Source organism: Patella vulgata, chromosome 1 (genome assembly GCF_932274485.2).
Source record: "Patella vulgata chromosome 1, xgPatVulg1.2, whole genome shotgun sequence".
NCBI classification, from domain to species: domain Eukaryota; kingdom Metazoa; phylum Mollusca; class Gastropoda; family Patellidae; genus Patella; species Patella vulgata.
In genome coordinates this window covers 83,695,959-83,711,087 of record NC_065879.2, presented here as the reverse complement: position 1 = coordinate 83,711,087, position 15,129 = coordinate 83,695,959, and the positions used below count along the sequence as shown (strand labels likewise).

Sequence of the window (15,129 nt, the reverse complement as noted above, 5' to 3'; positions counted from 1 at the left end):
AAAACGCCGATCTGCTGAGTCATCATCAGAAGAATCCGCCGAATATCGTCGAGGTCGTGGAAAAGGAAGATTCGCTTTACCCAGGTCAGTTCAAATACAGCGAAGAATTAAATTTGAAGTTTCCAGTCTCAAACGAATATTAAACGCAAGGGCAACCTTTATTCAGCGAAGAATCAACAGGGCGAATGCGCTTCTCGCCAGAGTCCAGTTATCAGCTGAGATTTATTCAATTGCTTTAGAGAATTTGGCCACGTTAGTAGCAAAATTGATAACCAGTCCATATCAACCCATAATTCGCCTGTATGTGTTGCGACAAGCTGCTAAAATATACGCTTCTGAAATAACGATAGAACCTGTGATGCAACCAACGGCAACTACGATGCAACCAATGGAAACTACGATGCAGTCAATGGAAACCACGATGCAGCCAATGGAAACCACGATGCAACCAATGGAAACAACGGTGCAACCAATGGAAACAACAACAAAAAGTGCGCTACAGACGAGAATAGAATTCGAAACTGCTGCCTTTCGCAAAGTTTTGTTGATAAATGCCCAGATAATTCAAGACGCAATCATCAGAACGAATGACGATGCAAATCCTTTAATAAATAATTTCTATAGAGCACGAGCGGAACTGTACGAATTCACTTTAAATAACCTGCAAGCTTTAATGGAGCGATTGATTACGGACCCACTTCAACCAAGCTTCGGATTAGAAATTTTGTTTCTGGAAGCCGAAAATCTGCGCAATCCCGCCGCCAGTAGAAAACGGCGTGACGTATCCCAGGAATCCTCGGAAAATGTTTCTAAAGACGGTGACAGTGAAGAATCTCAGGAATCTTCGGAAAATGCGTCTAAAGAGGTCAATGAATTTTTTGAAGAGGTCGAAAATCTTTTGTCCGATCCGGAAGAACAGGAAGATTAATACAGATCATTGTTATTAATCTTTGAGAGGCATTTAGTAACTAGATAGAACTTTAAAACATACTTATGGAAAAACAGCTACCGGTACTTATTTATTTGGGCGACGTATCGAAGAATATTCTCTCAACGTTATCAAGCTAATACAGTAATACAAAAATCATGAGGCTAATTCATGCAGAAAAACTATAGTCTTTACAAACTTCCTACCAATCTGTTCACTGCATTGATAGACTTATTTTATAGAATTATTATCTAAGGCCTAGCTCACAACCCGCGGCACGTGCTACTACGGACAGTCTGTGGGGGAAATTTGAATAAACCCGCGCCTGTAGTCTCTATCATCCAGAAAAATATTCTACGGTGGAAATTTGAGTAAACCCGTGCGAGAAACTTACGCGTCACTTGCGTGTGTTCGGCATTGTAGAAGATCGCAGACTGGCCGTAGAGACTCTTTGTCCTACACATACAAAATTTTCATCCTGTTTCTTGCCGCTGGTCTGCGAGCTACCAAACCCTACGACCCGTGCGTGTCAAAACACATACGGCGGGTTATGAGCTAGGCTTTATTTAAACGTCGATATTGCTCATTCTTGAAATAAATTTAAATTATTTTACGATTAAAGACATGTTTATCACTTTTATAAATTAAATGATACAGGAAAAGGAGCATTGGTGATTGGCGACTTTTCGTCTTATCGGAAGGTCTAGTCATAAATAATAAAAGTTAGAAGATTATTAGTTAGAAATACACAATAGAGTGGAACGTCCTAATAATTGTCTGTACAGCCGATGGTTATATGACATTATTTATGAATAGTCCCAAGACGGACGAAAAGTACTTTAAAATGTTAAAATGTTATTAAACCAGTGCTGAAATCAGTTTGTGTCGGCATACCTTTTTTTTATCTTTTCATCATTTACCGTGAAACAAAGTAGTGCAGCTTTGCGGTTGTGCTAATAATTTTGGATATATATATATATATATATATATATATATATATATATATATATATATATATATAGGGGTTTTCGTACCACCCGAACGACTATACGTTGTCACTTGCTAGGCCCTTTATCCTGTAGGCCTATCTCTAATAGAAGTTTATCGAAAGAAGTTTTTGGTAGGAAGGAAGAAACAATAATTATTTGGAAGACAAGAGAGAGAGAGGGGGATGGGGTACAACGTCCACTCGAAAAAACTAGTTCAAACCCACGAGGTTGGACAGGCGACCCTACTCCTTGTCACGTTCAACCGTGGACTCGTAACCACGCCAGTTGACTCAATGACAGACCTAATGATACAACGCAAACGCGCTAACCATTCGGCCATCTACCCCCCCCCCCCTCCCACACCCAGCACGATGGACATAGACCTACAAGGGGGCTTTTGCCGAACATAGAATTCTAACTGTCAATGGTTCTTTTCTGTTCAAGCCAATGAGTAAACAGGACCTGTGTTTATCGTCCGATGCGCACGACTAGATGCGTTTTCTTCGCCAATCCCTCTGCCCCCCCCCTCCGGGGGGTTGGTTACCTCCCACTGCTAAAGACCCCTACGCGCAAGCGAATTATTGAAATAAAATTAAACCATATGTTAGTCCCGAAATGTCCTAGTTTGTGTCGAGTGGATGTTAAACCCCATTTCACTTTCACTCACTCTCTGCCCCCCCCCCCCCCGGGCTCACACAATAAAAGAGGTCTCTGGTTCACTCCCGGTGATGGCCGAGAAAGTGCCTCTGGATTTTCAGACTTTGTTTGCCCTTGTCAGTGGTACGTGACTAAGTGTCTGAAAAGTGTACGGTGGTTCGTGTCAGACCAAAGATTGAAGCCCGTGTACAGATAAAGGAACCCTTGACAGTCAGAATTCGATATAAAAGTAGGCTGTAATGCCGCTGCAGGGGCAAAATTTCCCTCAAAGAACACTGTATGGTGTATACCCGTCTTCATTAGACCAGTCAGAGCAGAAACGTTGGAGGCTAAACCCAATTTCATTTCATTTACAGAGATATTTACCGTATCATTCATCAACAGATAGAGAGAGAGAGGGGCAGGGAGAGAGAGAGGGGGGGGGTAACCTTCACTCGACCCAAACTCGGTCATTACGGGACTAACATATGGTTCAATTTTATTTCAATAATTCACTTGGGTGTAGGGATCTTTAGCAGTGGGAAAAAACCGGAGGACCCTACTCCTTGTCACGTACAACCGGGGAATCGAAACCACGCCAGTTGACTCAATGTATATATATATATATATATATATATATATATATATATATATATATATATATATATATATACATATATATGATTTATTTCATACAGCTGTCCTATAATAAAAATATTATAAATTCTTCAGTCAATCATATCATATCACTATATTAACATGTACGTAGATTCATATTTATATCTATGAAAAACTTGAGACAAGATAAATGTTAACAATGCGACAACCCTTATAATAAATAATAATTCTAGAACGCTGAATATCCAGACAGTTTGACTGCACTGCGGTTTTTACAACGGATATAACATAGATTACATTACGACATCATGCACACATAAAACTATGGCGGTATATTAGATTCAAAATTCTATATTTGTTAAAGTCGTGCTATTGTTTAATTTCTAACTTCTATTCGTGTACTTTCTAAACGTAGGACAATTTATAATCCAATTTCATAGTGATGGTTGCTAATTAGAAATGTCAAAATTCTAAATTGTTTCGATGTTCATGCTAGACATTTTTCGTCTGAATAATACCGGGTAGTAATAAGATGAAATAGAATTAAAATAAAAAGATTACCCTGAACAAATAAAGAAATCGGATTATACATTGTTAGAAATTACATAAATAGAAGTTAAAACTTAGACCATAGAACGACATTAACAAATTTAGAATTTTGAATCTAATATACCGCCATATAAAACAAAAGAATATAAGTGACTGAGCTACTTGTACACTTTCACTTTAAATCCCGCCATATTTATCAAGCAATGGTACAAATAAACAGGGCACAATTCTAAATATGGTATACAATTTCTGATTAGTCTTTATCAAGCAATGGTACAAATACACAGGGCACAATTCTAAATATGGTTTGCAATTTCTGATTAGTCTTTGTCAAGCAATGGTACAAATACACAGGGCACAATTCTAAATATGGTTTGCAATTTCTGATTAGTCTTTGTCAAGCAATGGTACAAATATACAGGGCACAATTCTAAATATGGTTTGCAATTTCTGATTAGTCTTGATCAAGCAATGGTACAAATATTCACAATTAATGATTTGGCGACGTTTTGACTAGGATGCTTCAGTTGTTATCAAGCAATGGTACAATTAAAGCCTAGCCCACGACCCGCCGTATGTCCTACTACGGGCAGTATATGGGGGAAATTTTAGTAGAGACTTTTGGCAAGCGTAAATTCCTGGTCCGTATCCGTATCGATTTTGCGCGTCACGTCAATTGTTTGTATTAAGCACTTGACGATACGGATGGGAAAAATTCCGCTTGCCAAGTCTTTAACCCGTGCATGAGACGGACACGTCAGATGTGTGTGTTCGGTCCCATAGAAGATCACAGACTGGCAGTAGAGACTTTTGGTTTTGCACATACAAAATTTTTACCCGGTTTCTTGCAGGTGGTTTGCGAGCTACAAAACCATACGACCCGGCCATTTGATTTTCTGTTCTTCACAAACATCTGTAAAAATGTTTCTTCATATTTCTTCGTAAAAAAAGACATTTGAAAACCAAAAATACTTGTCTGTAGCCTACTGTTTCAAATTTATAATTTTTGCAATCTTAAACAAGACACCTGTCGTGCAATCAGGTTAAAATACAGATCTATATTTCGTTTTGTTTGTTATACTTTGATGGCTTACACTACATGAAGATCTGGCCGGTTGTAGCGATAGGTCGCGTCAGAGGTCATACGAGCGGCTTTTGACCCTATGACGTCAGACATTTGATTAACCAATCAGCATTGATGTTACTAGTGGGTTACCCACAGTTCCGTGCAAAACACGCCTAAAGCTCACCGTAACAGACCGTTTAATTGGCTAATACCTCACACCATTCAGAACACTTTAATTATAACAACTCTTCCAGATCCTAGTGCATTGAATACAAGTAAAACGAAATTTTGAACCATAAAAACGAAACGAAATAGGATCTGTGTTTTAATCAGATTGCCTTTCTGTTATTAAGGGGGCTATTTATTTATCAAGACCCAGAAAACAGAAACAGACTATAGCCTTGGGTAAACTTTACCAAGCAATGATAAAATTAGAAATGGTTCCACTACTGATTTCTTCCGTCTTGCTCCAGCAACAGAAGTGGACAATTTGACTACAAAAAAGTTACTAGCCTATAACTCCCTTAATATCCAATTAGCTTAACATATAATAAACCAATTGAAATAAAGGTGAAATTTTACCGCATAATATGAAATGATTAAACCCAACTGCTATGCGAAATTTCCGTTCATTTTAAAATGGCCGCCGAACCAGAATCACGTGAATTTATGTCACTCGTAAATACAGAAAAACTGTTCGGGAAGATAAGATTAAGATTTCAGTGTTCCACTCTTCACTATTTGTAACATAATTACTTATTTTCAAGCAAACTATAATGATATGTGTTGAAAATTTTGCAATTGAACCTAATTTTACTTGCTCAAAGCCTCGAATAGTGCATCAATTGTAGCTGTGAATAAGTATTATCATGGCTACAAATATTGCAGCTAAGATAAAATATAAAATATGATGATACAATATATGTACATTTAAACCACAATACCCAATAAACAATGGATTATATTATTTACAAAAACAATATATACAAGGCATCAACAATTTAATGGCCGTTGAATGGGCGAAGGTAGGTTACATTTATAACTAAAACAGTGACCGCTGGCCGCTTTGTAAGCGTTTATAACGTTCTTTACAATTTAAACCTATTTTGTCAAAGATTTATCAAAAAATAAAGTGGGAGAAACTAGGTCATATTGGGACTAACATATAAATATATATAGTACAATTTTATTTCAATAATTTGATTGTACGTAGGTACCTTAAGGAGGGGGACCTGAAGAAAACCCATACCCACAGTCCACAATATAAAATGGACCAATTCCAAAATTATCTTACAGATACAATAATATCAAATCAAATGAAGAAACAAAAATGCATAATAACTGAGAATGGAAATTATGTTTGGACAAATCGAATTATAAAATTGCGTATGATAAATTCAATAAATCATTGTACAGCATATAGTATGATAAAGTAGATACAGAAATTATGCCATTGAATAATGGCATTGTGTATGTTAATTTGAATGATGAAAATGTGTATTATAAATTGAATAATGAAACTGCCTACAATCAAATGAAACTGCGTATGATAAATTGAATAATAAAATTGTGTATGATAAATTGAAAGATGATAATGTGTATGATAATTTGAATAATGAAATTGTGTATGATAAATTGACTAATGTTATAGTGTCTAATAAATTGAATAATGAAACTGTGTATGATCAATTGAATAATGAAACTGTGTATGATCAATTGAATAATGTAATTGTGTATGATAAATTGAATAATGTTATAGTGTCTACTAAATTGAATAATGAAACTGCGTATGATAAATTGAATAATGTAATTGTCTATGATAAAATTGAATAATGAAACTGCGTATGGGTATGATAAATTGAATAATGAAATTGTACAATAGAATCCAATGGATTGAACTGATACATAATAAATAAATGTTAATTTCAATAATGCATTGAGTGTATCATCATTTATATTATTATCATCATGAGCTAACATGTATTGAGTGTACTATCATTTATATTATTATCATCATAAGCTAACATGTATTGAGTGTAATATCATTTATATTATTATCATCATGAGTTAACATGTATTGAGTGTACTATCATTTATATCATCATGAGCTAACATGTATTGGGTGTATTATCATTTATATCATCATGAGCTAACATGTATTGAGTGTACTATCATTTATATCATCATAAGCTAACATGTATTGAGTGTAATATCATTTATATTATTATCATCATGAGCTAACATGTATTGAGTGTACTATCATTTATATCACCATGAGCTAACATGTATTGGGTGTATTATCATTTATATTATCATGAGTTAACATGTATTGAGTGTACTATCATTTATATTATTATCATCATGAGCTAACATGTATTGAGTGTACTATCATTTATATCATCATGAGCTAACATGTATTGGGTGTATTATCATTTATATCATCATGAGCTAACATGTATTGAGTGTATTATCATTTATATTATTATCATCATAAGCTAACATGTATTGGGTGTAATATCATTTATATTATTATCATCATGAGCTAACATGTATTGAGTGTACTATCATTTATATCATCATGAGCTATCATGTATTGGGTGTATTATCATCATGAGCTAACATGTATTGAGTGTACTATCATTTATATCATCATGAGCTAACATGTATTGAGTGTAATATCATTTATACTATTATCATCATGAGCTAACATGTATTGAGTGTACTATCATTTATATCATCATAAGCTAACATGTATTGAGTGTAATATCATTTATATTATTATCATCATGAGTTAACATGTATTGAGTGTATTATCATTATCATTATGAGCTAACATTTATTGAGTGTATCATCATAAGCTAACATGTATTGAGTTTACTATCATATATATCATTATCATCATGAGCTAACATGTATTGAGTGTACTATCATTTATATCATCATGAGCTAACATGTATTGAGTGTACTATCATCATGAGCTAACATGTATTGAGTGTACTATCATATATATCATTATCATCATGAGCTAACATGTATTGGGTGTATTATCATTATCATCATGAGCTAACATGTATTGAGTGTACTATCATTTATATCATCATGAGCTAACATGTATTGAGTGTACTATCATGAGCTAACGTATATTGAGTGTACTATCATTTATATGATTACTAGCGGATGACCTGGTGCTGCAAAGGTTGTGCCCGGAACCGAAAAATGTATAACTCTGAAACCAGAAGCGGTAGTCCGACATCACCAGGCCTATGTTACTTCTTGGTCCAAGCTACACTTATACACCAAATTTGAGCCTTGGGACAGCCCTAGTAGATCATTATTATCATAAGTGTATTGAGTGTACTATATTGGCCTTTGACCTAACATGTATTAAGTGTACAATGAGACTTTGACCTAATATGCATTGAAATAAATTATAATAAAATTATTTATAACTTTCAATATACATGTATTTACATATTGTACTCTTGTTGTTTCAGGCCCTGAGTTCACAAAACATTCTCAGACTTAAACATGCATTATGCAAGAGCAAAATCTGCTTATTACAAGTCTTTCTTTAGGCCTGAAATGTTATCTAAATTATCAATTAGACATTAATTAACTTATCCAGACCATAATAAACTCTCGATGTCAAGGCTAGCCTTCGATGTAGGCTGGATTAGATTCCTATATGCCGCTTACGGCAAAAGATAATTAAATCAGAAAAAGTGGATAATCGAGACTATGCTGTTTATATTAATGATTTTAGTAATGATAACCGAGACTATGCAAAAATTTCACCGTCTTCTTTCTCGGCTCATAGTGGATCAATTTGACTGAAATTTTCAGCAAATTACCTTTACACTATCTAGTTTTTAACTATTATAGCGAGAACTGCCATCTCTTTATCTTATCTCCCATAATGTATCTTTAAGTTAAGAATTTACTCAAAATTGTTCGCCTTATAGCCCTTTATAAAACTTTTATTGTTTTATTGTATCAAATATTTTATTGTATCAAGATATTTCTCATAAACACTGACTGAAAGTTGAGTAAATTCTTAACTGAAGTCTGAGAATGCTTTGTGAACTTGGGGCCTGGTCTTTTGGAAACAGCAGTGGCGGATAAAAATCAACATTGATACCCCAATTTTACAAAATTTTCTAAGACAAGGACCCCAAAGTTGGGGATAGGGAAATCACTTGGTTTACCCTAACCAAATTTACCAATTTTCTCGGAAGAGGACCACAGAGTACCTCTTAATCTGGGGAATAAAAATCTTCTGAATTTTCCTAATCAGATATTCTACATCTGGTACGTCGCTGGAAACATTTTTTATTAATAAATCAGACTTTTTGAAACACCAAGGACCGAAGTATAGAGGGTAAGGAAAATTCCTTGGTTTGTATGTACAATTTTTCTCCGACCCCCTAGGCTTCCTTCGAGGGAAGGGAAATCCCCCAAATTTCTTGTGTCCGCCACTGGAAACATTGTTTATTTATAAAATGGCTCGGGAGAAGCTGCTGGTGGCTGTTCCTTGGTTTATATGTCTCCGACCCCAGAGGCTTACCTTGGGTGGGGTGAAGGGAAATCCTCCAAATTTCTTGTGTCCGCCACTGGAAACATTGTTTATTTATAAATGGGCCCGGGGGAAGCTGCTGGTGGCTGTTCTGACGTAGAATAGCTATAGCTATCAAACATAACTTCGTCATAACTAGGGGGAGGGGGCAGGTCTGCTGAATAGTCCACGGACTCGTAAGGCGGTGGGGCGAGAGTCGGTTGGTGGTTTGATAATTGGCTAGCCGAGAAACCGGGCGGTGGTAGGTCATTCCTCCTGTTCTCCAGCGAATGAAATGATGAGAAAGTTCGAGAAGGGAGCTCATCATTGCTGGACTGATTCTTTCTGCAGCATCTTTTATACAGTCTTTTTACACTGCCCCATAAACTAAACACAATAGCACAAATCAAGAAAACAATCACTGCAAGACATATACCAGCTATAGCACCTCCTGAAAGCTTGTCTGAAAGAAAAAAAAATATCACATTTTATAGCAATCATATACAGAGAGAGAGAGAGAGAGACACACACACACACACACACACACACAGAGAGGGAGGGGGGAGGGAGGGAGAGAGAGAGAGAAAAATGGGGTTAAGTCCACTTGACACAAACTAGGTCATTTCGGGACTAATACATGTGGTTCACTTTTATTTCAATAATTCACTTGTGCATAGGGATCTATAGCAGTGGGAGGAAACCGGAGGACCCAGAGACAACCCATGAGATTGGCAACCGACATAATGACAGACCGTATGATACAACGCGCAGGTGCTTACCATTCAGCCATCCACCCTGCAGTTCATTTTGGGACATGCAGGATGGAGGGCCAGATAAGGCCAGCTGTCTAGTCCTTCGGATAAAACGAAAAACTGAGGTCCCGTGTATACATTGGAATGCACATAAAAGATCCCTTGGCAGTTGGAATTTGATATAAGAGTAGGCGATAGTGCCGCTGCCCGGGCAAAATTTCCCTCATAGCACACTGTATGGCGTATGCCCGTCTTCATTAGCCCAGTTTAGGAGCAGAACGGTAGGACGTTAAACCCCATTTCATTTCATTTCATTTTGGGACAAACATATCGTTCTATTTTATTTCAATAATTCGCCTGTGCGCCAGCCGCCGGGGTCTTTATTGTAGCAATGGTACTTGACAATTGAGACTATCATGTCAAAACTCATAAATTCGCTGAGAATAAAATATTCTGAATGAAATTTTCAATATATTCATTTTTCATTATCTATTTTTAAACTATTTAAGCAAGAACAGTCAGGTCTTCATCTAAGGGGCAGTTGAGTAACACTTGGATAGATCTTGACCCAGAGTAGAGAGAGGTCATTTCGGGACTAAAATATGGTTCAATTTTATTTCAATAATTTGCTTGTGGGTAGGGGTCTTTGGCAGTGGGAGGAAACAGGAGGACCCAGAGAAAACCCATGAGGGTTGAAAAGGCGATCGTACTCCTTGTCACACACAACCGGGGAATCGAAACCACGCCAGTTGACTTAATGACAGATCTTAACAACAAATCAAAAACCAAAAAATAACCATGCATGACAACAACTAGATCAAAGGCAAGATACATAGGTTGTTGTCATGCATGATTTCTGACAAGCATGCATGATTACATGCCTTTGTTTGATCTTCTTGTTATCATGTATGGTTAATTGTTTGGTTTCTGGTTTGTTGTTATTGCTTATCTATATATAATTGCCCTACACAGTTGTTACTGTTCCTTGGAAATGTTGAGAGAATACTCTTCAAAACGTTGCCCAAATAAATTAGTATGAATATTAGTCTGGATGCATTGTCAACATTTGAGAATAATAGGTCATTGGCTAGATTATCCGGTCTTTTATATTATTATAAACAAAGTCTAAGGGAGATAACTGCTACTAAAACAAGAGGTTAACGCCCATGAAATTAATTTAAGCATGCCATTTGAGAAAATCCATTTAATTGCATTGCCAGTTCATTATCCAACACTCTTAATTTTTTTTTATTGTAAAGTTTTTTTTAATCAATCCTAATTCATCTTCCCAATTCACGTTTGTTTGTAATAATGCAAGAATTATTGGATTTATTGTGGGAATTGGCCAACCTCCCATTTACGCATGGACAATGGAACTTTTTGACAAATAGTACGTTGAATACTAGAAGGATCTGGGTGATCAAAACTATTCTTTTATAAGTATGTGTTATAGTTTCTTCTATAAGTATGTGTTATAGCTTCTTCATTAAAGAGAGAGAGAGAGAAATGTGGTTTAACATCTACTGGACACAAACTAGGTCATTTCGGGACTAACACATGGTTTAATTCTATTTCAATAATTCACTTGTGTGTAGGGGTCTTTAGCAGTGGGAGGTAACCGGAGGACCGACGGGGTTGATCAGGTGACCCTACTCCTTGTCACGTACAACTGGGGAATCAAAACCACACCAGTTGACTCAATGACAGACCTTATAACACAGCGCGCACGTGCTAACCATTCGGCCATCCAACCCTGCTTTCTTCTCTAAGTATGTGTTATAGTTTCTTCAATAAGTATGTGTTATAGTTTCTTCAATGTATTATAGTTTCTCCTATAAGAATGTGTTACAGTTCCTTCTATAAGTATGTGTTATAGTTTATTCAATAAGTATGTGTTATAGTTTCTTCAATGTGTTATAGTTTCTTCTATAAGTATGTGTTATAGTTTCTCCTATAAGTATGTGTTATAGTTTATTCTATAAGTATATGTTATAGTTTATAGTCCATATATACTTACAATTATCATCATGAAGAAGGGCATAATATCTGGCTTTAAACCCTCGGGATGATACGAATCTATCGGACTGAAACTGTACATACATGTAATTACCACTACTCTCAAACCTGACTTTATTAAAACAAGAACTTCCCAATAACTTAGACTCATTTGTTGGTCCTGTAAAATATATAAATGAAATGAAATAAGGTTTAACATCCTACTGTTCTACTCTAACTAGGCTAATGAAGACGGACATATGCAATACAGTGTGCCATGAGGGAAATTTTTCCTGGACAACGGCACTACGCACTACTCTAATATCGAATTTCACCTGTCAAGAGATTTTTTACATTCATGACAATGTACATGGGACCTCGGTTTTCCATCCCATTCGAACAACTATATATGTTGTTCCTTGTCAGGCCTCTGGTTCTTGTAAAATATATAACCCAAGGTTGTCATAAAACTGTTGCTCCTTGCCAGGCACTCCGTCCTTATAAAATATATAAACCCAGGATGTCATAAAATGGAACATATGATGGCCACTGTGGTATATTTGGCCGTAAATACCACATAATAGATATGAAGAAGACAAGCACATGTTGTTTTAATGGTCCCGGCATGTTCAATACACAACATGTTACTATGACAATCTGTACGTGCGTAATGTAATATAGTGTAAATCGGAACGATACATGATACACAACATAAACTACAGTCACCATCTTTTTTTTTGTTGTCCCGGAAACAGTAAACAAGTGGTTGCCATGCGAATGAAATGGGGTCCAAGGTCTACTTTTCTGTATTCCACAGTCTATAACGCTGTACTAATTTAAATAATGCATATAAATTTCATACAGATGAGATGATAACGACCATGTGTCCACATCAACCCATCCCCTAGTTTATATAATTTTATCATTTGTCATCATTTTAAAGGAGCTAAAATGCTAATATTTGGAACATACAAACTGACACAAAGGGTCTCAAACTCTCAACACATATAAATATGTGATATAAATGTATATAAACTGATTTCCATTCAATCGTTTCTGTTTTTACTCTAATTTCTAATCAGTTATGTTCGGCGAAATATGCCAGAAGTCTCAATCGAATGGCAATCTCTAATGTCTGGTTATTCCAGTCTACACCAATAGTATTTATTGTACATGCTCTCCAGATAAGAATATGAGGTCACCGTTGTTCTTCGAGACCTTTGTTACAAATGGCGCTGAAACGTATTGTGCCAGGTACACAATTCGTGTACCAATGGTAACATGCTTATTTTGTCTTAAATATTGGATATCAGAAGCCCATCATTTGCCACTAACATCAAAGGCAAAGGGTTTTATGATTTCAAAACAAACAAATGTAGCGATTATTAAAGGCCCTGAACATCATAAAATTTGAGGGATTTTGAATCACTTACAAAGACAACATTGTGAAATGAAATGAAATGGGGTTTAACTTCCTACTGTTCTGCTTCGACTGAGCTAATGAAGACGGGCATACACCATACAGTGTACTATGATACTGAGTTAGAGACTTAGCTACTTTAATGTTATAAAGAATCTCACCATCGAATAGTTATAATAGTTAGAGACTTAGCTACTTTAATGTTATAAAGAATCTCACCATCGAATAGTTATAATAGTTAGAGACTTAGCTACTTTAATGTTATAAAGGATATCACTATCGAATAGTTATAATAGTTAGAGACTTAGCTACTTTAATGTTATAAAGAATCTCACCATTGAATAGTTATAATAGTTAGAGACTTAGCTACTTTAATGTTATAAAGAATCTCACCATCGAATAGTTATAATAGTTAGAGACTTAGCTACTTTAATGTTATAAAGGATCTCACCATCGAATAGTTATAATAGTTAGAGACTTAGCTACTTTAATGTTATAAAGAATCTCACCATCGAATAGTTATAATAGTTAGAGACTTAGCTACTTTAATGTTATAAAGAATCTCACCATCGAATAGTTATAATAGTTAGAGACTTAGCTACTTTAATGTTATAAAGAATCTCACCATCGAATAGTTATAATAGTTAGAGACTTAGCTACTTTAATGTTATAAAGGATCTCACTATCGAATAGTTATAATAGTTAGAGACTTAGCTACTTTAATGTTATAAAGGATCTCACCATCGAATAGTTATAATAGTTAGAGACTTAGCTACTTTAATGTTATAAAGAATCTCACCATCGAATAGTTATAATAGTTAGAGACTTAGCTACTTTAATGTTATAAAGAATCTCACCATCGAATAGTTATAATAGTTAGAGACTTAGCTACTTTAATGTTATAAAGGATCTCACCATCGAATAGTTATAATAGTTAGAGACTTAGCTACTTTAATGTTATAAAGAATCTCACTATCGAATAGTTATAATAGTTAAAGACTTAGCTACTTTAATGTTATAAAGGATCTCACCATCGAATAGTTATAATAGTTAGAGACTTAGCTACTTTAATGTTATAAAGGATATCACTATCGAATAGTTATAATAGTTAGAGACTTAAAAAATCTCACCATCAAATGCTAGTAACTTGTCGTAATCACATGAGCCTGGATTCCCTATTGCTATATCTTCTACTAACACAGAAACTATCTGATTTTTCTCTTCGGTTTTAAAATAGAATCCACATATAACATTCCTGAAAATAACAAAATAATATATATATATATATATATATAGAGAGAGAGAGAGATGGGGTTCAATGTCCACTCGACACAAACTAGATCATTTCGAGACTAACATATGGTTGAATTTTATTTCAATAATTTGCATGCACATTGGGGTCTGTAGCAGTATGGGAAAACTGGAGGACTTTGAGAGAACTGTGGTGTTGGGATCTGTAACCGGTCGTCATCCCGATGTCAATGGTTTACTCTTACAAGCTAACTCGCTAAGTAACTAACGACTCCATTTCTTAGTTGCCCTCTCCTCAAATGATTATGGTCATTTATTTAACAAAGGGAAATAACTCAAAAGAATGAACAAGAGGGAATGAACTCCAATATTC

The 15,129-nt window shown here is 35.4% G+C and overlaps 1 long non-coding RNA gene across 1 annotated transcript in view; it reads right to left on the bottom strand.

Moving 5' to 3' along the window:
- Positions 1 to 3,218: 3,218 nt before the first annotated feature.
- LOC126816347 (uncharacterized) overlaps positions 3,219 to 15,129 on the bottom strand; it is a 15,254-nt gene continuing 3,343 nt past the window's right edge. The window contains exons 3-5 of the long non-coding RNA XR_007678319.2: positions 14,636 to 14,760; positions 12,108 to 12,266; positions 3,219 to 9,801 (exon numbers count right to left, since the gene is read on the bottom strand). This is a non-coding gene — a long non-coding RNA (uncharacterized LOC126816347). The remainder of the gene's footprint in view (positions 9,802 to 12,107; positions 12,267 to 14,635; positions 14,761 to 15,129) is intronic.